Source organism: Nicotiana tomentosiformis, chromosome 4 (genome assembly GCF_000390325.3).
Source record: "Nicotiana tomentosiformis chromosome 4, ASM39032v3, whole genome shotgun sequence".
NCBI classification, from domain to species: domain Eukaryota; kingdom Viridiplantae; phylum Streptophyta; class Magnoliopsida; order Solanales; family Solanaceae; genus Nicotiana; species Nicotiana tomentosiformis.
This window is the reverse complement of record NC_090815.1, coordinates 71,108,471-71,134,485: the sequence shown is the minus strand read 5'-3', so window position 1 is coordinate 71,134,485 and position 26,015 is coordinate 71,108,471.

The following is a 26,015-nucleotide window of genomic DNA, read 5'->3' as shown; positions in this document are numbered from 1 at the left end:
CAAACCTGTCGCATTTCTACCCTTCTATGGGTTTTTTCATCTTTTCCGTGTTCTTGGTTCTTCAAGTCTGGTATGCTGTAAAACACCAAAACTACATAAGAAATAACTTAAAATGCTTTAAAAGACGAGCGAAAGTCTATGTCATTAGTATCAAAAGTGTCGCAATTCTACGACACATCATCAGGTCATTACAATACCCTCAGCACCAAGTTTAAAAGTGTTACTTATCTCAAACAAGCCGAATCCAATATCGAGCAATCATACAACACTCCAGAAATGCCATCCCGCGCGTACCGACCTTTGAACGGCTCAAAACTAGCCAAAAGTAACTCAAATACATCAAATAATGCCTAAGGAAACAATTCCAAATGATAAAGGTCAAATCTTTAATCAAAACCCCGAAGTCAACTAAGAAGTCAAGCCTAAGACCGCACCTTAGAACCCGACGAAACTAACAAAATCTGACAACCCATTCAATTACGAGTCCAGCCATACTAGTTTCACTTAAATCCGACTTCGAATCAATGTTCAAAACTCGAAATTTCATTTTTATGAAATTATAGACAAAATCCCCCAATTTCTCTTAAAAATTCATAATCCAATTACCAAAAATGAAGATAAATTGGTGAAATATAATCACAACCGAGTTAAGATTGCTTATCCCAATTCGTGTGGTGAACTTCCTCTCCAAAGTCTCACAAAACCGAGCTCCAAGTCTCAAAAATGTGAATAAAACGACCAACCCTCAAAATTATAGCTTCTGCCCAGCACTGTTCGCATCTGCGATCAAATGAGCCGCTTCTACGGCGTCGCTTTTGCGACCAAAATGTCGCTTATGAGGAGAAGAACTTGAAACTCGCCCATCGCACCTACGGAAAAAGCTCAGCTTCTGCGCAACCGCAGGTGCCAACCAAAAGCAAACTTCTACGCCCACACGCACCGCATCTGCGCCTTTGCATATGCGAAGAAAACTCAACATTTGCGGACTCCTACCCCCCATCACACTCTCCGCATCTGTGCCCTAAGCTTTGAACGATCCGAACCTCATCCGAAACTCATCCGAGCCATTCGGGACCCTGTACGAATATACCAACAAGTCCCATAATATAATACAGACCTACTCGATGCCTCAAATCACACATAACGACATCGAAATGACTAATCGCACCTCAATTCAAACTTAAATGAACTTTGAACTTCCAAAACTCGTGCTGAAATATATCAATTCAACCCGAAATGAGCTCAAATTTTGCACACAAGTTCCAAATGACTTAACGAAGCCATTCCAATTCTCGGAACCATAATCCGAATCCGATATCATCAAAGTCATCTCCGGTCAAACTTATGAACATTCCAAATTTTTAAATTTCCAACTTTCGCCAATTAGTGCCGAAACCTTCTAGAAATATCCAAATAAAATTTCGGGCATATGCCCAAGTCCAAAATCACCATCCGGACCTAATAGAACCATCAAAACTCTGAACCAAGGTCAAATACTAAAAAGTCAAACTTGGTCAAACTTAAAGCTTCAAACATGAAATTCATTCTTTCAAACTAATTCCGAAACACCTGAAAACTAAAACCGACGATACACACAAGTCATAATACATCATACGGAGCTAATCAAGACTCCAAATAGCTGAACAGAATGCTAATGCTCAAAACGACCGGTCGGGTCGTTACATTCTCCCCTACTTAAACATACATTCGTTCTCGAACATGCCCAGAGTCGTTCCAAAGCCTTCAAATCACTGTGCCACCTTACCATGCACATACCCGAGGGTGATCCAACGTCACCCTATTCCATATAGGCCTGACAACACAACATAACTGAAGATCATTACTTCAACCTTAGACCGTAAACCTTAGAATCCAATTTCCACATCCGGAATTCCTTACAATACCCGAATCTCGCACCTACACACTGTATAAGTCTGAACAAGCTGTATCAAGCCATAACCATAAATCAAGATGTAACCACATGATATACCGATCATAGTACCTCATATCAAGTACCTGCTCAAAACAAACCCAATAGTGATAATAAACCTCATATCAAGTAAAACCTCGTTCGAAACCTTCGCACATTGCCGATCCCGACATTTCATGTTTAGTTCTTCATTTCTATTATTTGTATATACACTTTTAAATTGTACAAGTTGATTTGTAGGTGCCTTGCCTTAGCCTCGTCACTACTTCATCGAGGTTAGGCTCGACACTTACCAGTCCATGGGGTCGATTTTACTGATACTGCACTCTGCACTTTCTGTGCAAATTTTGATACCGGCTCGGGTTGATCGAGATTTTGCTATTGGTCTGCTGTCCGGAGACTCAAGGTAGATTTGTCGACGTTCACAGACCTTGAAGTCCCCGTCTATTTTTTCTGTTCTACTGTTTCTTTCATTCATACAGTTGTATTTCTTTCAAACTATTACTTGTAGTAAATTTTAGAATGCTCGTGAATTGTGACTCCAGATCCGGGTGGTAGTAATTAATACAGTTTTATGATATTTTGCACTTATTATATTTTATCTTAGTTAATTATTGTTAATTACTGAATGGGAATAAGGAATTGGTTTAATGATTCTCTAACGTTGGCTTGCATAGCAAGTGAAATATTAGGCGCCATCACGGTCCCGTCGGTGGGAAATTTTGGGTCGTGACACGGGCCCTCACCTCGAAACCCGACAAAATTTATATATTCTGAACACCCATTCCCATACGTGTCCAAATATATGTGTTTTATCCAAATCCGACCTCAAATCAACCCTCAAATCATCAATTTATGATTTCGAAAATTTTTTACTAAAATTCCCAATTTCTTCAATTTGATTCATCAAACAATTGCTAAATTCAAGGTTGGAATCATGAAATATAAAAATGTCTGAGTCAAATATACCTATCCCAATCCAAATCGTGAAAATTCCCTCCAAAACTGCCCAAACCGGAGCTCCAAAACCTTGTGAGAAAAGTGACTAAATTTCGGAACAAGTAAAATAAAATACAGTAGCTGTTCCAATTTGAATCAGATACTAGATGACCCTAAAATTCATATTGGATAAGCCCAACATAATCCTTGTGCGATTACACCCAAGATAGCCTTTTGAATCACCCAATTTGGTATTAAAATAAGGGAGATATGATATTTTAAAATTTTAAAAGAAGTGTGAACATTTTAGGGGCATAACTTGCATTTTCGTACTTATTGCACCAGAAAATCAGCAACAGCAAAATCTTCCAGATACAAACCATATATGCATTTCAATCATAAAGCATGCTACGAACTTGATCGCGTACTCAAAATACCGGAAAGAGGTCGTCTTGACCCAATATTGACCGTGATCAAACTCCAAATCCTTAACTTAACTAGTCTCTCTACCAATAATCCAAAACACACCCGAGCCTCTCGGGACCCCATCCAATCACACCAAAAGTACAAATACATTATCCAAACTTATCCAAAGCCTCAAAACACCTACGAGAACATCACAACAAAAAATCGAGTCTCAAAATGAATAGAATTTCTCTTAAGTTGATAAATCTTCATTCTTTCAAAAGAGTGTCTGAATTACACTTAGACACTTCAGATTACTTTCAAACTTTTCAAATTAGTTCAATTATACTATATAGACCTATCCAAAGTCTCGGAACACCAATTGAAGTCCAATAACATCAAAGTCAACTCTTGGTCAAACTTATGAATTCTTAAGTTCTTCAAATTGCCAAATTTTGACAAATAGTGTCGAATTCCTCTAGGAACCTCCAAACTCAAATCCGAACATATGTACAAGTCAAAAATAATCATATGAACCAATCGGAACAATCAAAATCCGATTCCAATTCGGTTTACACAAAAGTCAAATCTTGGTCAACTCTTCTAACTTAAAGCTTCTAAATTGAGAATCATTCCTCCAAGTCAATACAGAACCACTCGAAAATCAAAACCGACCATACACACAAGTCATAACACATTATATGAAGCTACACATGACTTCAAACCATCGAACTGAGTACAAATCCTCAAAACAACCGTTCGGATCATTACATTCTCCCCTACTTAAACATATGTTCGTCCTCGAACATGCCAAGAGTCATTCCAAGGTAATCAAATCACTGCATAAGCTCATCATAGACTCACTAATGGGTGACCCTGCAACAACACAAACCAGAAAAGCCTACCAACACAATCTCGAATGACGATTCTACCTTCAACCTTAACCAACAATCTTCAAAACCAAATTTCAACATCCACAACTCCTTCTGAGATCCAATTCTTGCATAGACACACTCTACCGATATCAATCAGCTGCAACAAGTCATACAAATATATTCACAAGACACAACCACACAATGTAACCCCTCGGCAATATGCCCATAACAATACCTCTGACCACAATAGCTGCTCAAATGGAATCTCGTTCCAGACCTTCGCAATGCTGCTAATGATAAAGGAAACATGCAGAAACTCATAACCACCCATGAAATCAATAAGTCGAGGAGCTCTCCCGTCCGTCAAGAATCGTTGCCAAATTCTAAGTGGAAGTATGATATTATTCTTCCAAATATTCCATACCCCAATACGATGGTGCAAATCCCAGGTCCAAAATCCTCGTATTACTCAACACAAAGAGCCCAACCGACAAGTCACACCAAAAGCTACATGGATCCTCACACAACGCGGTCCATACACCAAACACGCAATAACTCAGACACACCCAAAAATAGAAAGAAAGCTAGGTACGAGGGATACCAACAAGTACAAGTGATATAATAACAAAAACATAATTGTATGAACTCACCCACAAAGGGAAAACAAAACACACGAAATAATCACCAGGAAAGGTATTTCACATAACTCAGTTGGGGCGCGGAACCCGATCCCAACATAATAATTCATATAGGGATACCCATCGAGCCATAATGCTCGTTCTCACAAAGCACATGTGCATCAATATCAAGCACGATAGAGTGCACAAATATAACTATGGGAAGATGAATATGCATAATACAATATAGAAAAAGGCAAGGACAACTAAGGTGCACTAAGAAAATCAACATCACGAGGGCCATCTTGCCCATATATCGCTATAAGGCCTAAACGTGATCATCACATGAGTGTGAGTAATCAAATAACCTCACTATCCATCATAGCATAAGAGAGAAACTCATAGCATAGACAAGGACAAGACTTGCATCCATTCCACCCGATGATAAACCGATGGGGGACCCCATCCAATCATACCAAAAGTAAAAATATATTATGCAAACTTATTCAAAGCCTCAAAACACCCACTAGAGCATTACAACAAAGAATCGAGTCTCAATTCGAATAGAATTTCTCTTAAGTTGATAAATTTGCATTCCTTAAAAAGAGTGTCTGAATCTCACTTAGACACTTCGGATTACTTTCATACTTTTCACACAAGTTCAATTATACTATATAGGCCTATCCAAGGTCTCAGAACATAAATTGAAGTCCAATAATATCAAAGTCAACTCTTGGTCTAACTTATGAACTCTTAAGTTTTTTAAATTGCCAACTTTTGATAAATAGTGTCGAATTCCTCTAGGAACCTCCGAACTCAAATCCGAACATACGTACAAGTCCAAGATAATAATACAAACCTATTAGAACAATCAAAATCCGATTCCGAGTCTGTTTACACAAAAGTCAAACCTTGGTCAACTCTTCTAACTTAAAACTTCAAAATTGAGAATCAGTCTTCCAAGTCAATATCGAACCACTCGAAAACCAAAACCGACCTTACACGCAAGTCATACCACACCATATGAAGCTACTCATGACCTAAAACCATCGAACTAAGCACAAATGCTCAAAATGACCGTACGGGTCGTTACATTCTCCCCAACTTAAACATATGTTCGTACTCGAACGTGCCAAGAGTCATTCCAAGGTAATCAAATCACTGCCTTAGCTCATCATACACTCACTAATGGGTGACCCCAGAGCAACACAAATCAGAAAATCCCACCAACACAATCTCGACTGACGATTCTACCTTCAACCTTAACCAACAAGCTTCAGAACCAAATTTCAACATCCACAACTCCTTCTGAGATCCGATTCTTGCATAGACACACTGTACCGATCTCAATCAGCTGCAACAAGTCATAAAAATATATTCACAAGACATAACCACACAACGTATCCCCTCGGCAATATGCCCAAAACAATACCTCTAACTACAATAGCTGCACATCACCAAACATGGTACCTGTGATATACTTCATATCAAATGGAATGTTGTTACAGACCTTTGCAATGCTGCTAGTGATAATGGAAACATGAAGAAACTCGTAACCACCCATGAAATCAACAAGTCGACGAGCTCTCCCGTCCGACAAGCACCATTGCCAAATTCTAAGCGAAAGTATGATATTATTCTTCCAAATATTCCATACCCTAATACGATAGTGCAAATCCCAGATCCAAAAGCCTCGTATAACACAACACAAGCAGCCCAACCGGCAAGTCACACCAAAAGCTACATGGATCCTCACATAATGTGGTTCGTACACCAAATACGCAATAACTCAGACACACAAAAAAACGGAAAGAAAACTAGGTACAAGGGATATCCAACAAGTACAAGTGATATAATAACAAAAACATAATTCCATGAACTCACCCCACAAATGGAAAACAAAGCACACAAAATAACCACAAGGAAGGGTATTTCACATAACTTCGTTAGGGCACACAACCTCGATCCCATCATATTAATCCATATAGGGATACCCATCGAGCCATAATGCTCGTTCTCACAAAGCATATGTGCGTCAACATCAAGCACAATAGAATGCACAAATATAACTATGGGAAGATGAATATGCATAACACAATATAAAAAAAGGCAAGCACGACTAAGGTGCACTAAGCAAATCAACATAACAAGGGCCATCTCGCCCATATATCGCCATAAGTCCTAAATGGGATCATCACTTGTGTTTGAGTAATCAAATAGTCTCACTATTAATCATTGCCTAAGAAAGAAACTCATTACATAGACAAGGACAAGAGTTTCATCCATTCTGCCCGATGATAAACCCATGGGGGACCCCATCCTCTCATACCAAAAGTACAAATACATTATCCAAACTTATCACTACTAAAAAAACCAGGTTTTAGCGACGGACAAATTCTGTAGCTAAACAGAAAACTCCATTGCTAATCTCATTTAGCGACGGATTACCAACAAATTATCAAGAAATTCTGCTAGCTACGAGTGTTTTAGCGACAGATTAGCTACGACGTTCGTAGCTAATTCCAGTTTTTTTTGTAGTGGATCCAAAGCCTCAAAACACCTACGAGAACATCACAACAAAGAATCGAGTCTCAAACCGAATAGAATTTCTCTTAAGTTGATAAATTTTTATTCCTTAAAAAGAGTGTCTGAATCACACTTAGAAACTTCGGATTACTTTCAAACTTTTCACACAACTTCAATTATACTATATAGGCCTATCCAAGGTCTCAAAACATAAATTGAAGTCCAATAATATCAAAGTCAACTCTTGGTCAAACTTATGAACTCTTAAGTTTTTCAAATTGCCAACTTTTGACAAATAGTGTCGAATTCCTCTAGGAACCTCCGAACTCAAATCCGAACATACGTTCAAGTCCAAGATAATAATACAAACCTATTGGAATAATCAAAATCCAATTCCGAGTCTGTTTACACAAAAGTCAAACCATGGTCAACTCTTCTAACTTAAAGTTTCAAAATTGAGAATCATTCTTCCAAGTCAATACCGAACCACTCGAAAACCAAAACCGACCTTACACACAAGTCATACCACACCATATGAAGCTACTCATGACTTCAAGCCATCGAACTGAGTACAAATACTCAAAACGACCATTCGGGTCGTTACATTCTCCCCACTTAAATATATGTTCGTCCTCGAACGTGCCAAGAGTCATTCAAAGGTAATCAAATCGCTGCATAAGCTCATCATACACATACTAATGGGAGACCCCACAACAAAACAAACAAGAAAAGCCCACCAACATAATCTTGACTGACGATTCTACCTTCAACCTTAACCAACAAGCTTCAGAACCAAATTTCAACATCCACAACTCCTTTTTAGATCCGCTTCTTGCATAGTCACACTGTACCGATCTCAATCAGCTACAACAAGTCATAAAAATATATTCACAAGACATAACCACACAACATATCCCCTTGGTAATATGCCCATAACAATACCTCTGACCACAATAGCTACTCATCACCAAACATGGTACCGGTGATATACTTCATATCAAATGGAATGTCGTTATAGACCTTCGCAATGCTGCTAATGATAATGTAAACATGAAGAAACTCGTACCACCCATGAAATCAACAAGTCAAGGAGCTCTCCCGTCCGACAAGGACCGTTGCCAAATTCTAAGTGGAAGTATGATATTATTCTTCCAAATATTCTTTACCTCAATACGATAGTGCATATCCCAGGTCCAAAAACCTTGTATTACCCAACACAAGGAGCCCAATCGACAAGTCACACCAAACGCTACATGGATCCTCACACAACGCGGTCCGTACACCAAACACGCAATAACTCAGACACACCCAAAAATGTAAAGAAAGCTAGGTATGAGGGATTTTCAACAAGTGGAAGTGATATAATAACCAAAACATAATTCCATGAACTCACCCCACAAAGGGAAAACAAAACACATGAAATAACCACAAGGAAAGGTATCCCACATAACTCCGTTGCGGCACACAACCCGATCCCAACATATCAATCCATATAGGGATACCCATCGAGTCATAATTCTCATTCTCACTACGAACATGTGCGTCAACATCAAGCACGATAGAGTGCACAAATATAACTATGGGAAGATGAATATGCATAATTCAATACAGAAAAAGGCAAGCACAGCTAAGGTGCAATAAGCAAATCAACATCACGAGGGCCATCTCGCCTATATATCTCCATAAGGCCTAAACGATATCGTCACTTGCGTGTGAGTAATCAAATAGCCTCACTATCCATCATAACATAAGAGAGAAACGCATAGCATAGACAAGGACACGAATTGCATCCATTCCGCCCGATGATAAACCCATGGGGGACCCCATCCAATCATACCAAAAGTACAAATACATTATCCAAACTTAATCAAAACCTCAAAACACCCACAAGAACATCACAACAAAGAATCAAGTCTCAAACCGAATAGAATTTCTCTTAAGTTGATAAATCTTCATTCTTTTAAAAGAGTGTCTGAATCACACGTAGACACTACAGATATCTTTTAAACTTTTCATCCAAGTTCAATTATGCTATATAGACCTATCCAAAGTCTCGAAACACCAATTGAATTCCAATAGCATCAAAGTCAACTCTTTGTCAAACTTATGAACTCTTATGTTCTTTAAATTGCCAACTTATGATCAATAGTGTTGAATTCCTCTAGGAACCTCCGAACTCAAATTCGAACATACGTACAAGTCCAAAATAATCATACGAACCTATCGAATCATTCAAAATCCGATTCGAATTCCATTAACAAAAAAGTCAAACCTTGCTAAACTTTTCTAACTTAAAGCTTCTAAATTGAGAATCATTCCTCCAAGTCAATACCGAACCACTCGAAAACCAAAACCAACCATGCGCGCAAGTCATAACACACCATATGAAGCTACTCATGACCTCAAACCATCGAACTAGGTACAAATGCTCAAAACTACCTTTCTGGTCGATACGTTCTCCCCCACTTAAACATATGTTCGTCCTCGAACGTGCCAAGTGTTATTCCAAGATAATCAAATCGCTACATAAGCTCATCATACACTCACTAATGAGTGACCCCGCAGCAAACACAAACCAGAAAAGCCCACCAACACAATCTCGACTGACGATTCAACCTTCATCCTTAACCAACAAGCTTCAGAACCAAATTTCAACATCCACAACTCCTTCTGAGATCCTATTCTTGCATACACACACTGTACTGATCTCAATTAGCTGCAACAAGTCATACAAATATATTCACAAGACATAACCACACAACATATCCTCTCGGAAATATGCCCATAACAATACCTCTGACCACAATAGTTGCTTATCACCAAACCTGGTACCGGTGATATACTTCATATCAAATGAGTCTCATTCCGGACCTTTTCATCACTACTAATGATAAAGGAAACATGCAGAAACTCGTAACCACCCATGAAATCAACAAGTCGAGGAGCTCTCACGTCCGACAAGGAGCGTTGCCAAATTCTGAGCGGAAGTATGATATTATTCTTCAAAACATTCCTTACCCCAATATGATAGTGCAAATCTCAGGTCCAAAAACCTCGTCTTACCCAACACAAGAAGCCCAACCGACAAGTCACACCAAAACCTACATGGATCCTCACACAACGCGGTTCGTACACCAAACACGCAATAACTCAAACACACCCAAAAATGGAAAGAAAGCTAGGTGTGAGGGATATCCTACAAGTACAACTGATATAACAACAAACACTTCTTTCCATGAACTCACCCCACAAAGGGAAAACAAAACACACGAAATAAATACAAGGAATGGTATCCCACATAACTCTGTTGTGGCGCGCAACCCTATTCTAACATATCAATCCATATTGGGATACCAATCGAGCCATAATGCTCGTTCTCACTAAGCACATGTGTATCAAGCACGATAGTATGCACAAATATAATTATGGGAAGATGAATAAGGCTAATACAATATAGAAAAAGGCAAGCACAACTAAGGTGAAATAAGCAAATCAACATCGCGAGGGCCATCTTGCCCATATATCACCATAAGGCCTAAACGGGATCATAACCTGCATGTGAGTAATCAAATAGCCTCACTATCCATCATAGCATAAAAAAGAAACTCATAGCATAGACAAGGACACGAATTGCATCCATTCCGCCCGATGATAAACCCATGGGGGACCCCATCCAATCATACCAAAAGTACAAATGCATTATCTAAACTTATCCAAAGCCTCAAAATACCCACGAGAACATCACAATAAAGAATCGAGTCTCAAACCGAATAGAATATCTCTTAAGTTGATAAATCTTCATTCGTTCAAAAGAGTGTTTGAATCACACTTAGACACTTCAGATTACTTTCAAACTTTTTACACAAGTTCAATTATACTATATAGACCTATCCAACAACTCGCAACACCAATTGACGTCCAATAACATCAAAGTCAACTCTTGGTCAAACTTATGAACTCTTAAGTTATTCAAATTGCCAACTTTTGATAAATAGTGTTGAATTCCTCTAGGAACCTCCACACTTAAATCCGAACATATATAGAAGTCAAAAATAATCATACAAACCTATCAAAATAATCAAAATCTAATTCCGAGTCCATTTACACAAAAGTCAAGCCTTGATCAACTCTTCTAACTTAAAGCATCTAAATTGCGAATCATTCCTCCAAGTCAATACCGAACCACTCAAAAATAAAAACCGACCATAAACGCAAGTCATAATACATCATTAGAAGCTACTCATGAGCTCAAACCATCGAACTGAGTACTAGTGCTCAAAACGACCGTTTGGGTCGTTACATTCTCCCTCACTTAAATATACGTTCGTCCTCAAACGTGCCAAGAGTCATTCCAAGGTAATCAAATCGTTGCGTAAGCTCATCATATACTCACTAATGGGTGATCCTGGAGCACCACAAACCAGAAAATCCCACCAACAGAATCTCGACTGACGATTCTACCTTCAACCTTAACCAACAAGCTTCAAAACCAAATTTCAACATCCACAACTACTTCTATGATACAATTCTTGCATACACACAATGTACCGATCTCAATCAGCTATAACAAGTCATAAAAATATATTCACAAGACATAACCACACAACGTAACCCCTCGGTAATATGCCCATAACAATACCTCTGACCATAATAGCTGCTACTTCATATCAAATGGATTCTCGTTCTGGACCTTTGCAACACTGCTAATGATAAAGGAAACTTGCAGAAAATCGTAACCACCCTGTCCTAACATATCAATCCATATAGGGATACACATCGAGCCATAATGACCATTCTCACTAATCACATAAGCGGCAATATCAAGCACGATAGAGTACACAAATATAACTATAGGAAGATGAATAGGCATAATACAATACAGAAAAGGGCAAGCACATATAATGTGCAATAAGCAAATGAACATCATGAGGTCCTTCTCGCTCATATATCACCATAAGGCCTAAACGAGATTATTACGTGCGTGTGAGTAATCAAATAGCCTAACTATCCATCATAGCATTAGAGAGAAACTCATATCATAGACAAGGACAAAAATTGCATCCACTCCACTCGATGATAAACCAATGGGGGACCCCATCCAATCATACCAAAAGTACAAATACATTATCCAAACTTATCCAAAACCTCAAAACACCCACGAAAACTTCACAACAAAGAATCAAGTCTCAAACTGAATAGAATTTCTCTTAAGTTGATAAATCTTTATTCTTTTAAAAGAGTGTCTGAATCTCACTTAGACACTTTGGATTACTTTCAAACTTTTCACACAAGTTCAATTATACTATATAGACCTATCCAATAACATCAAAGTCAACTCTTGGTCAAACTTATGAACTATTAAGTTCTTCAAATTGCCAACTTTTGACAAATAGTGTCGAATTCCTCTAGGAATCTCCGAACTCAAATACGAACATACGTACAAGTCCAAAATAATCATACGAACCTATAAGAATAGCCAAAATCCGATTCCGAGTCCGTTTACACATTAGTCAAACCTTGGTCAACTCTTATAACTTAAACCTTCTAAATTGAGAATCATTCCTCCAAGTCAATACTGAACCACTCAAAAATCAAATCCGACCATACACACAAGTCATAATACACCATATGGAGCTACTCATGACCTAAAACCATCAAACTGAGTAAAAATGCTCAAAATGACCGTTCAGGTCGTTACATTATCCTCCACATAAACATACATTCGTCCTCAAACGTGCCAAGAGTTATTCCAAGGTAATCAAATCATTGCATAAGCTCATCATACACTCACTAATGGGTGACCCCTGCAGCATCACAAACTAGAAAATTCCACCAACATAATCTAGACTGGCAATTCTACTTTCAACCTTAACCAACAAGCTTCAGAACCAAATTTCAACATCCACAACTCCTTCTGAGATCTGATTCTAGGATACACACATTGTACCTGTCTCAATTAGTTGTAAAAAGTCATAAAAATATATTCACAAGATATAAACACACAACGTAACCCTTCGGTAATATGCCCATAACAATACCTCTGACCACGATAACTGCTCATCACAAAATCCGTTATCAGTGATATACTTTATTTCAAATAGAATCTCATTCTGCACCTTTGCAACACTGCTAAAGATAAAGGAAACATGCAGAAACTCCTAACTACCCATGAAATCAACAAGTCGAGGAGCTCTCCCGTCCGACAAGGACCGTTGCCAAATTCTGAGCGGAAGCATGATATTATTCTTCCAAACAGTCCTTAGCCCAATACGATAGTGCAAATCTCATGTCCAAAAACCTTGTCTTACCCAACACAGGCAAGCCAACAGAAAAGTCACACCAAAAGCTACATGGATCCTCACACAACGCGGTCCATACACCGAACACGCAATAACTCAGACACACCCAAAAATGGAAAGAAATCTAGGTACGAGGGCTATCTAGCAAGTACAACTGATATAACAACAAAAACATAATTCCATGAACTCACCCCTCAAAGGGAAAACAAAACACACAGAATAAACATAAGGAAGGGTATCTCACATAACTCCGTTGCGGTGCACAACCCGATCCTAACATATCAATCCATATAATGATGTCCATCGAGCCATAATTCTCATTCTCACTAAGCACATGTGTGTCAATAGAAAGCATGATAGAGTGCACAAATATAACTATGGGAAGATGAATAGGCATAATACAATATAGAAAAAGTCAAGCACATCTAAGGTGCAATAAGCAAATCAACATCACGAGGGCTATATCGCCCATATATCACCATAAGGCCTAAACGGGATCATTACCTGCATGTGAGTAATCAAATATCCTCACTATCCATCATAGCATAAGAGAGAAACTCATAGCATAGACAAGGACACAAATTGCATCCACTCTGCCCGATGATAAACCCTTGGGAGACCCCATCGAATCATACCAAAAGTACAAATATATTATCCAAACTTATCCAAAGCCTTAAAACACCCACGAGAACATTACAACAAAGAATCGAGTCTCAAACCAAATAGAATTTCTCTTAAGTTGATAATCTTTATTCTTTCAAAAAAGTGTATGAATCACACTTAGACACCATGTATCTGACTGGAGAGGTGACGCATGGTATGAGGGCCGGACTTGAGTGGTCCCATGGGGACATATGACCCTGGTGTAGGTGTAGAGGATCCATCAGGATCAATGGTGGTCTCAGAGAACTGCCCAAATGATGAGGGTCAAATACACAAAAGTCAAACTTGGTCAGCTCCTCTAACTTAAATCTTTTAAAATGAGAATCATTCTCCCAAATCAATTTTGAATCACCCAAAAACCAAAACCGGCGATACGCACAAGTCATAATATATCATACGAAGCTGCTCATGACCTCGAACCACCAAACGAAATACAAGTGCTCAAAATGACATGTCGGATTATTACAAAGACATTCCAGTGTTCCAGATTCAAGCTACCTCTTGTTCATGGTATCATAGGGCTTAAATTTTGTTTATGTAAATTTCAAATAGATATTGTACTTATTCTTCATATCGGTTTTGTAAATCTAAATCTGTAACGACCCGGCCGGTCATTTTGAGTATTATAGTCCCATTCCCTAATTTATTGCTTATTCTATGTTTTTTTATTATTATGTGACTTTCCGGGGTGGTTGGTTTAGTTTTGAGGATGTTTCAGGATGAATTGGGACACTTAGTCCCAAGGTTGGAAGCCTAAGTTGAAAGAGTTGATCGGACATTGACTTATGTGTAAATGACATCAGAATGGAGTTTTGATGATTCTGATAGCTCCGTATCGTGATTTTGGACTTAGGAGTGTGTTCATATATTGATTTGGAGGTCCGTAGATGATTTTGGCTTGAATTGGCGAACGTTGGAGAAGTTGAAGTTTGAAGAGTTGAGAAGTTTGACCAAGAGCTGACTTTGTGGTTACCGGGCTAGGATTTTGGTTCCAGAAGTTAGAATAGGTCCTTTGTGTCATTTATGACTTGTGTACAAAATTTGAGGTCAATCGGAGTTGGTTTGATAGGTTTCAGCATCAATTGTAGAAGTTGGAAATCCATTAGTGTCATTTGGCTTGAACTTGGGTGCGATTCGTGTTTTTGATGTTGTTTGATGTGATTTATGGCATCAAATAAGTTTGTATGATGTTTTAGGATGGGTTGATATGTTTGGATGGGGTACCGAGGGCTTCAGGAGTGATTCAGATTGAAATCGGATCAAGAATTGGACTTATGAAATTTCTTTGGGCAGTTGTTCTGGTGTAACCGCACCTGCGAGGTTTTGGCTGTAGGTGCGGAGCCAAAAAAGCGGCCACGTAGGTGCAGCGAGAGTTGGGGAAGAAGCCTAGGAATGCAGGTATGAAGAAAGTCCACAGAAGCGGATGCACTTCTGTGCAAGAAGGCCTACAGAAGCGAAAACGTGCAGGAGGGAGTGGAGTCACAGAATTGGAAGGACTCCGCAGGCGCGGAAGCGCAGGAGCGAGGGTGAGCTCGCAGAAGTGGTCCCGCAGGTGCAAAGAGGGGACCGCAGGTAAGATGGACCAGGGGTCTAGTGTTTGTCCGCTAGTGCGACCGCAGAAGCGGTTCCACATAAGTGATGTTCTTGGCCGCAGGTGCGATTTCGCTCACAGAAGTGATATAAACGAGGGTAAGAGTGTTTTCTTCATTTTTGGACTTTGGGAGCTCGGACTGAGGCAATATTTGAAGGGGTTTTCACTAGATTTCAAGAGGTAAGTGATCTTTTATCACTTTTGTCTATATATTTTGAATATCCATTGATTATTTCACCTATTTGTCATGAATCTAAGTTAGAATTTGGGGATTTTTAACCCATGTATTGGAGAGTAAAATTTGGAGATTTAAGTGTCGATTTGTGGTCGGAATTTGATGAATTTGGTATTGTTGGACTCATTATTGAATGGGTGTTCAAATTTTAGAAATTTTGTTGGGTTCCAAGGCTTGGGCCCGGGGTTGACTTTTTGACATTGGTTAAAAAACTTAGCTTTATCGTATAGAATTGATTTTTATAGCTTGTATTGATTGTACTAAGTTATTTGTGGCTAGATTCGAGTCGTTCGGAGGCTGATATGCGAGGCAAGGCCTTGTTAGAGTAGGGATATGCGCGGTTTGAGGTAAGTAATACTTCTAAACTTGATACTAAGGATATGAATCCCTGGATTTCATGTTATGTGGTTGGTGTTGAGGTGACGCACATGTTAGGCAACGAGCGTGTGGGCGTGCACCGTAATAATTGTGACTCGGTTGATTCTGTGGTACCGTGTTGTTATCAAACCTTATTGCTAGTCATGTAATCCTTACGTGTTAGAGTAATTGAGCTAAAATCCATGTTAGAAATCATGTTTAGACTATATGCTTATTCCATTGGGACCCGCTAATGTCATTCCTGCTGTTGAATTATTTACTTAAGCTGCAAATTTTATACTCAATCACATTCATTATTTGCATATCATATATCAGTCTCTGTTGTTATTTATTGTTACATCATGTTATCATTGTTTGGGCTGATCTCTACTAGCACTACTGCCCTACTATCCCTGGATGACGTTGTCACGCCCCAACCTCGGGAAGCGTGACCGACACTCAACCGAGTAAACCCGGTCGAGCAAGCCTATTAGATACTTTCTACCCAATTAACTCATGATGAAGAAAAGTCATGATTTCATTAATTATACAGTAGGAATCTGATTCATATGATCCTAAATCATTTCATTAGTCATTGCGCCTTTAAGTCTCAAAATACACATTTCTTAAAGTCTGAGAGGAACAAGTGATCAACACAACATATACTTGTTTAACATTCCCAACACCCATACACAACCCACATAGTGTCTACGGAGCCTCTAAAGATACAAAAGAGAGTAAAGATGGTGCCGACAACAAGGCCCCGATTATACCTCAAACAATGACCATAATATAAACAAAAGGTACAATACATGACCCCGGAATGAAATGGGGCTCACCGAGTCCGCTGAGAAGAGGATGCAGCACTATCTGTGATCAACACTATCTGCTATGTAACCACCTGCATCCATTCAAAGATGCAGCGCCCCCAGCGAAAGGGACGTTAGTACCGTCGAATAGCACTAGTATGTAAAGCTAAACACCAACTCAATAGAATGAATAATAATACAAGAGGAACAATCAAAAATTCAATAAGGGCTTCAAATGATAGTAAAACAACAAGTTAAGAATCATATACATTTTCAAGACGATTTCCATATTATTAGGTTGGGTGACCTTTAGTACCGATATTCCACAATTCACAATACCTCTATATTCTTACACGGAGTCTGATCTCGGCCCGATCGGCTAGGCCATCTCATTTGAGACATTACCACAATTTCATTATAATTTTCAGCACAGTGCCACCATGTGTACGGCATGGTGTCTGATCACGGCCTGATCGGCTAGGCCATCTCATTTGAGACATCAACCATTTTCTCGATTTCATCCTCAATACCATCGTGTTCTTACACGGAGTCCGATCTCGGCCCGATCGACTAGCCCATCTCGTTTGAGACATCACCCATATTCAATCAGTCATCTCAGTTCATATTTCTTTCCCCTACTTTCAATACAATGGCACGAGTGGCCCCAATTATAAAGTTATTCTTGGCGCTAGGCCGTATTTCATAATTCAAGTTCTTTTTCCACATTCCAACATTATTAGTATCAACAACAATAAGGGTTCCCATTCAAGACTATAAATTCACATACTGGCTGAAGACTGAGCATACGACTGGGTTGGCCCTGATGACCCTCCCCTGAAAGTTGCCCGCGGACCGGGCCTTGATGGTACCCTCTCGCTCCCTTATGTTCTTTAACTTGTGTTCCTCTGTAGATTGAGCAAATGCTACCATTTTCCTATAGTTCATCCAAATTCAAGGCAGCTGTAGTGGCCTCATTGATAACCAAGGGGCTAAGGCCCTGCACAAACCGGCGCACTCTAGCCTCCATAGTAGGCAACATGAGAATGGCATATTTTGACAAGCGTGTGAACTCCATGTGATACTCCCACACACTCCTACTCCCTTACTTAAGATTCTCAAACTCTACGGCACAGGCTGCCCTAGTCTGGGTAGACAAGAAATGGTCCATAAAGGTATCCGCAAACTCACTCCATCTCGCTGGAGGGCTCCCCTCCTCCCGAGAGTCCTCCCACAGTTCAAACCACGAATATGCTACCCCTTTCAGGTGGCCAACTCCACTCCCTCCATCTTAGTAGCGCACATAACCCGGAGAGTCTTATGCATCTCATCAATGAAGTCCTATGGGTCGTCCTCGGAATTAGCACCCGTGAACACCGGAGGATCCAACTGCAGAAATCTGTTCACCTTAGAACTAGTAGAATCCCCTTGCTGGCTAGAATATTTAGGTGCAACGTTCGACCTTTGGGCCTGAGAAGCCACTATCTGAGTCATCATCTGAATAGCTCCTCTAATATCCCCATTCGAAATACCAGAGCCAAAAGTTGGGGCTGGAGGTGGAATCGGAATATCAGGTGGAGGAACCGTTGCACCTTCAGTAGGTGTAGGAACTGGTGTGGCCTGGGCTGGTGTAGTGGAATCGGATAGTGTAGTAGTCAGGGGATTATCCTCACCCCTCGTGTATTCACCCGCCTCACTAAGTAAAGGGTCAATTGCCACTCCTAAGGCGGCATTGGCATGTGGGCTAGTTCTTGTTCTCTTGTTAGGTGCCATATACTGAAAGTTAAATGAATGCACGAGTTAGAGGAGGAACAGTTGCACAATTAGTTTCATCGCACGATCCAAAATATCAAAGAAAGGTATTGTTCCTAAATGTTCAAGTAGCCTCCAACTTATAGATGTAGTCGACAACACACCGATAAGAGGGACTCTACTAGACACGGCTCCGAGATATCCTAGGACACTTTAAAACCTTAGGCTCTGATACCAAGTTTGTCACACCCCAATCTCGGGAAGCGCGACCGACGCTCAACCGAGTGAACCCGGCTGAGCAAGCCTGTTTGATACTTTCTACCCAATTAACCCATGATGAAGAAAAGTCGTGATTTCATTAATTATACAGTAGGAATCTCATTCATACGATCCTAAATCATTTCATTAGTCATTGCGCCTTTAAGTCTCAAAATACACATTTCTTAAAGTCTAAGAGGAACAAGTGATCAACACAACATATACTTGTTTAACATTCCCAACACCCATACACAACCCACATAGTGTCTACGGAGCCTCTAAAGATACAAAAGAGAGTAAAGTTGGTTCCGTCAACAAGGCTCCGGTTATACCTCAAAAAATGACCATAATATAAACAAAAGGTACAATACATGACCCAGAAATTAAATGGGGCTCACCGAGTTCACTGAGAAGAGGATGCAGCACTAACTGTGATCAGCACTGTCTGCTATGTAACCACCAGCATCCATTCAAAGATGCAGTGCCCCCGGCAAAAGGGACGTTAGTACCGACGAATAGCACTAGTAGGTAAAGTTAAACACCAACTCAATAGAATGAATAATAATACAAGAGGAACAGTCAAGAATTCAATAAGGGCTTCAAATGATAGTAAAACAACAAGTTAAGAATCATATACGTTTTCAAGACGATTTCCATATTATTAGGTTGGGTGACCTTTAGTACCGATATTCCACAATTCACAATACCTATGTATTCTTACACGGAGTCCGATCTCAGCCCGATCGACTAGGCCATCTCATTTGAGACATTACCACAATTTCATTATAATTTCCAGCACAGTGCCACCATGTGTGCGGCATGGCGTCTGATCACGGCCCGATCGGCTAGGCCATCTCATTTGAGACATCAACCATTTTCTCAATTTTATCCACAATACCATCGTGTTCTTACACGTCGTCCGATCTCGGCCCGATCGGCTAGGCCATCTCGTTTGAGACATCACCCATATTCAATCAGTCATCTCAGTTCATATTTCTTTTCCCTACTTTCAATACAATGGCACGAATGGCCCCAATTATAAAGTTATTCTTGGCGCTAGGCCGTATTTCATAATTCAAGTTCTTTTTTGCACATTCCAACATTATTAGTATCAATAACAATAAGGCTTCTCATTCAAGACGTTAAATTCACATACGAGCAATTTGGGAGTCTTAGGCACATAAAGGCTTTTCATACAGTTTGGCATAACAACCATTGTTTTGATCTTAACATGAAGTCTTAATATTGCTAGCGCATATTCCACATTTTGAACACATCCTCAATTAACAAGATAACATGATGAAGCATTTAGAATAAGGATTGAACTTACATCTTTCAACACAAACACATTAGAAATCGCCAATTCTATTATGATCAAGAGCTTACTCCAATTACATGAACACCGTAGGGTTTAATTCTAAGGAGAAGGGGGTCTAGCTAACATATCTCAATTGAGCTTCTCAAACTCTAAAATGATCCAGAATTCTAAGCAACTTCAATCTATTTTAGAAATATAACAAGTTGGACCAAGATTAGGAAGCTGAACATGGTTTTAGCTCACTTGAGCATATTAACAAACACTAGGTGTGCATCAATGTTTTCAGCCCCTTTTTGTGGAAGATTTCATCTTTCCCCAACCCATTCTCTATCATTTTTAGCTCACAATCTTCCCACATACCTTAGGAACACATGCATGGAAAGTAAGCACTCCCATCCCCATGAACTTTCTCTGCCGCTTTTCAATCTTCCCTTACCCGTTATTACTTTTTTCTCTTTGATCACATCTGTAAGGCCCCGTAAAATATTTCCTATTTCAAACTCCTGAACAAGATGATGGATAAGCTGAGGTCATTTTGTGGTTCGAATGACTCTGATGGGCCATTAGTAAGAAAAAGAGCAAACTCCTAAACAAGATGATGGATAAGCTGAGGTCGTTTTATGGTTCGAATGACTCTGATGGTGATGAGGAGGAGGAGCTCAAATTTCCTTCCACCTCCGGCTCCGACTGAGTCCTATTTCAGGGAGCCCCTGTAACTATTATGCTTTTGTTTTGATATTGTGCAGTGACATACTGCAATGATTTTGGTTAGGGGGTGGCACACTTTATTTATATATTTTTTCTTGACTTATGCCCTTGTCGGGCTTATGAGTTTGTATGGATATTGTGTGCCCTTGCCAGGCTTATTTTGTGATTAATATAGTTTTGGATTAGTCGCTTTTGTTATTTTATTTTCTTTAGTAGTTTTTAGTTATTTATTTTTATTCCTTTAGTAGTTTTTAGTTCATGTTATTTTTTTTTATTCCTTTAGTATTTGTCGCTTTTGTTATTTTATTTTCTTTTCTTTTCTTTTCTTTAGTTTGTAGTTTATATAATTCTTATCTCTTTAGTAGTAATATTCTTTTCAATAAATCTTTTTGGGTTTCTTTGTGCTACAGTTCATTTCCGAGGAATATTTTTGTGTTGAACCGGGTAAATTTTTCCTATGATGGATGGCATTATGACTTTCTTAAGGGAATTAGTCTTGTAGTTTAGATGTAGTTTTAGTTAATTTAGGAGCACAAGTGGTTTGAGTTGTGAACGTTTGTCCGATGGACAATTTCTGACTTCCTTGATACCATCATGATTTAAACCTTGGCATATGAATTCTTGATTTTTGAAGAATAAAAGATATTGAAGTAATAATTCTTGTTATGACTTTTAGATTCAATATTTGGCTCTTAAGTTCACTAAATAGTTTCTTTAGGCTATGAGCGACTTTTTTCAATTCATTTGTTTCAATTGGGTTTTGGATACATATTTCACTAGAATTCGCATGTGCCATGTGTGGTGAGGTTTATTGTGAGTTCTTTTGCATGATTTGTAGTCTAGAACTTGTCCGGAATGTGCTTCAAGGCGAAATTCTAGACTAACTTAGTTTGAAAATTGATGTTAGGCCTTCCTTAAACCGTTCTTTTGCCTTAAATTTCCTACCCTTGCATATTTTCTCTAGTCAACTGTCACGACCCAAAATCCATAAAGGTCGTGATGGCGCCGGATACCACTTTCAGGCAAGCCAATAATAAATACTTAATTTGGTTCTCATCTTATTATTTTTGAAATCATATTTTACCTTCAATTTAAATAGTAAAGAATGGGATTTATAGAGTAAATAATAACACTTTTAACAAATTCAATACAGAACAACACATAATCATCCCAAAATCCGGTGTCACAAGTGCATGAGCATTAATTAGGAATATAAAATAAAATACAGCAGCTGTAAAGAATACAAATTGGACAGAAAAAATGTAAATACTCTGAAGAAGACTCTGCTGGCTGCGGGTCGACAAATGGAATGCAGCTCACCTAGGACCCCGCATGTATACACGCCTCTGCCCTCACATGGCCTCAAGACATATATGTACCTGCACAAAAATGTGCAGCAAGTGTAGTATGAGTACGTAAGCAACGTGTACCCAGTAAGTATCTAGCCTAACCCCAGAGAAGTAGTAACGAGGTGTCGACATCGGCGCTTACTAGTGGTCCAATAAGGAAAATACCGTAAGAAGTAAAATAGATATGGGACAGAATATATACGCGAATTAAACAAATATAAATATATGGTACAATCCTCCTCTCAACAATAAACTCAACTCTCGATTAGCAGTCACCTCCTCCCCCGGAGTACATATATATATATATATATATAATGGACCTCACTAGATGGGTCGCCATAATTCAAATTAGGAAAACTACCATATACACTGGCCCTTTGTATAATTAATATGCACGATTCCCTAGAAGGATTTTAAACAAATGCCGAGGCGTACGGCCCGATCCCATCATAATCTGATATATAACCATAGATACATCTATTATATATATATATATTGCCGAGACGAACGGCCTGCTCCCATGAGAGTGTGGTACATAATCCTGCCGAGGCGAACGACCCGATCCCATAAAGTGTGGGCACTGCCGAGTGTCGAACGGCATGAACCATAGATGTATATATCCTGCCGAGGCGAATGACCCACTCCCATTAGAATAAGAAAGCTTTGACGGTTCCTTGACCCCACTCACGAAGGGACATGTGAGTTTTAGTAAACCTTTGGGTAAAGCCCTTCGATGAGGACGCGTAACGCGGGGGAAATTCGTAAGAGGAGTACAATTATTCCATGGCAAGTCATAAAGTTCATTCGATCTCTACAAATAACGAGTTTACCACTCGATGCAAGTCTAGTCTCAAATTTTAGCATGTAATAAGGAACCTAATAGGCAAGAGACAACTCAAATAGACAGTTATAGCATGGCATGAACTTGAGTCTACCCGGACAATAACATGAATATAGCTACGTACGGACTCTCGTCACCTCTTGCATACGTAGCCCCCGCAACAAGTGGCAAATATAAATTACAACACCTAGGGGATAGTTTTCCCCTCACAGAGTTACACAAGAGACTTACCTCGCTCCTAAATTCCATAACCGGCTCCAACGCTGCTCTAACACCTCAAACCGATGACTGCCGGTCCAAATATATTCAAATAAGATGCAACCTAATCAAAATATACTCTAACACTCATAATTAATCAATTTATAACAATTTTCAACTCCGCACGAAAAATCGATAAAGCAACCCTCAGGCCCACGTGCCCGAATTCCGAAAAGTTTCGAAGATAAACATTATCCATAACATTACGAACTCAAAGATATGATTTACTCTCAATTCCATGCCAAAATTCGTGATCAAATTCCAAGAATACCGATTTCTAGGTTTTTCTTCAAAACTCCAAATTTCTACAAATTTTCATGTCTAAATCCTTATACAAATCGTGTAGTTAACTTGTAATAAGTGGGAATCACTTACCTTGACATAGATGATGAAAATCTCCCTTCCAAGAGCTCCAAAAATCGTCCAACCAAATGAAAATGGAGGGAAAATGGCCAAATCCTGACTTTTAAACAATCTGCCCAGGCCAGGCCCTTCTTCGCGTTCGCGATCACAGCCTGGCATTCGCTAAGGCTACAGACACCACCGCTCTGCGTTTGCGGCTGTAGCTCCGTGTTTGCGAAGGCCAAAGTACTCCAGGCTCCCACTCTGCTTTCTTCTTCGCATCCGCGACCCCTGTGTCGCGTTCGCGTAAGCTTCCTTAGGCAGCCCTCCGCGTTCGCGACCTCCGCCTCGCGTTCGCGAAGTCCAAAAAACCCAACCGCCTCAAATTCCTTTTCGCAAATGCGAGACACCCTTCGCGTTCGCGATGAAGGAAACCAGATACCAGCAACAACAGTCCAAAACAGCCCAAAATGATCCAAAACCATCCTAAAACACACCCGAGGCCCTTAGGACCCCGTCGAATCACACAAACCAGTCCCAAAACATAGCACGGACCTGCTCGAGGCCTCAAATCACATCAAACAATATCAAAATCAAGAATCACACCCCAATTCGAGCTTAATGAACTTTAGAACTTCAACCTATACATTCGATGTCGAAACCTATCAAATTACGTCTGATTGACCTCAAATTTTGCACACAAGTCATAACTGACATTACGTACCTACTCCAACTTCCGGAATCGGAATCGGAATCGGAATCCGACCCCGATATCAAAATATACTCTAATACGCATAATTAATCAATTTATAACAATTTCCAACTCCGCACAAAAAATTGATAAAGCAAACCCTCGGGCCCACGTGTCCGGATTCCAAAAATTTTCGAAGATAAACATTACCCATAACATTACGAACTAAAAGATATGATTTACTCTCAATTCCATGCCCATATTCGTGATCAAATTCCAAGAATACCAATTTCTAGGTTTTTCTTCAAAACCCCAAATTTCTACAAATTTTTATGTCTAAATCCTTATACAAACCATGCAGTTAACTTGTAATAAGTGGGAATCACTTACCTTGACATAGATAATGAAAATATCCCTTCCAAGAGCTCCAAAAATTGCCCAACCAAATGAAAATTGAGGGAAAATGGCCAAATCCTGACTTTAAAACAATCTGTCCAGGCCAGGCCCTTCTTCGCGTTCGCGATCACAGCCTCGCATTCGCGAAGGCTGCAGACACCACCGCTCCGCGTTCGCAGCTATAGTTCTGCGTTCGCGAAGGCCAAACTACTCCAGGCTCCCACTCTGCTTTCTTCTTCGCATTCGCGACCCTTGTGTCGCGTTCACGTAAGCTTCCTTAGGCAGCCCTCCGCGTTCGCGACCTCCACCTCGCATTTGCGAAGGGCAAAAAACCAAGCTACCTCAAATTCCTCTTCGCGAATGCGGGACACCCTTCGCGTTCGCGATGAAGGAAACCAGATACCAGCAACAACAGTCTAAAATATCCCGAAACCATCCCGAAACACACCCAAGGCCCCCGGGACCCCGTCAAATCACACAAACCAGTCCCACAACATAACACGGACCTACTCGAGGCCTCAAATCACATCAAACAACATCAAAATCATGAATCACACCCCAATTCGAGCTTAATGAACTTTAGAACTTCAACTTCTACAATCGATGCTGAAACCTATCAAATCACGTTCGATTGACCTCAAATTTTGCGCACAAGTCATAATTGACATTACAGACCTAATCCAACTTCCAGAATCAGAATCCGACCCCGATATCAAAAAGTCAACATCCGGTCAATCTTCTCAAAAACCTTCAAAGTTCCAACTTTCGCCAAAAGACCCCGAAATGACCTACAGACCTCCAAATCCACATCCGGACGCGCTCCCAATACCAGAATTACCATATGGAGCTATTCCCGGAC